Raw genomic sequence first — 1205 nt, forward strand, 5'->3', positions numbered from 1 at the left:
TTTGCTTTGCTGTATGTTTTGGTGTCAGGGTAATGCACGTCTTGAAGAATGAGTTTGAAAGAATTTTCTCCCATTTCATTTTTTTGGAATAGTTTGAGAAAAATTGACATTGGTACTTCTTTAAATGTTTGGTAGAATTCAGCAGTGAAGACATCAGGTCTTGGGCTTTGCTTTGATGGGAGATTTTTAAATTTTTAACTCAATTCTATTACGTGATATTGGTCTTTACAGATTTTCTGTTTCTCTGATATTCAATATTGGTAGGTTTTATGTGTCCCAGAATTATCCATTTTTCTAGGTATTCTGGTTTGTTGGGTTATAGTTGCTCACAATGTTTTCTAATAGCAAAAATATGGAACAGTTTACAAATTTTTATGTTATCCTTGCAGAGGGGCCACACTTCGTCTCTGTATCAGTCCAATTTAATATACGTGCTGCTAAAGGAAGCAAGCATCATACATACATTTTAGATGATAGAAACCTAAAATAAATGGAAAACTCAAAAATTATCCAAGAAAAAGCTTATTCATTAACTTCAAAGATTAAAAATAAGATTGATTGCTGACTCCTCAAAAATGATTAAAGCCAGGACAAAATACATTTAAAGTGATAAAAGAAAATATTGGCTAACCTAAAATTCTAAACCCTTTAAAAAAGTATAAAAATGAAGACAAACATTGTGTAAAATAATAGATTACATCCTTTATAAAAGGCAAAGACAGACTGAATATCTAGTTTATATTAACAGATTAAAAAATATGAGAACTGAATGCAATATGAAATCCTGTTCTGGATACTTCACAAAAATAAATGTGAAAATCCAACAAGAGGCTATAGCAGTCATGAATTCATATGTATCTGCAGTTAGAATGCAAAAGATATAAAGCAAAATTCAACATATTTACAAGCCAGAATAATAGTGCACTATCTCATTTCTTTCAGAAAATTTTATAATAGTAAATGAAAAACAAATTAGATTACATGATATTTTGAATATTATGTTAAATTATTTGAATTTTTGTAACTGTATTATTTGAACACAGTTAAAATAAGCAATCTCCATTGCATTTGCTAGAAGGGATTCCTCTGGCTACTATATCCCTTCTTCATATATTTTCATTTTCTGAGGCAGAGAGACATATAAGTTTAAGAGATTGGGAGGGAAAACTGAGCAGGCTTCTTCACCTTTTAAGGATTCATCTGCA

At 30.0% G+C, this 1205-nt stretch overlaps 1 non-coding gene across 1 annotated transcript; it reads right to left on the reverse strand.

Annotated features, from left to right (window-relative positions):
- Positions 1 to 346: 346 nt before the first annotated feature.
- Positions 347 to 449, reverse strand: LOC115835627. The gene has a single exon (XR_004030661.1). It is a non-coding gene; the product is annotated as a U6 spliceosomal RNA (small nuclear RNA).
- Between the last annotated feature and the right edge of the window lie 756 nt (positions 450 to 1205).

The sequence above is a fragment of the Nomascus leucogenys genome, chromosome 6, assembly GCF_006542625.1.
Source record: "Nomascus leucogenys isolate Asia chromosome 6, Asia_NLE_v1, whole genome shotgun sequence".
Classification (NCBI taxonomy): Eukaryota; Metazoa; Chordata; class Mammalia; order Primates; family Hylobatidae; genus Nomascus; species Nomascus leucogenys.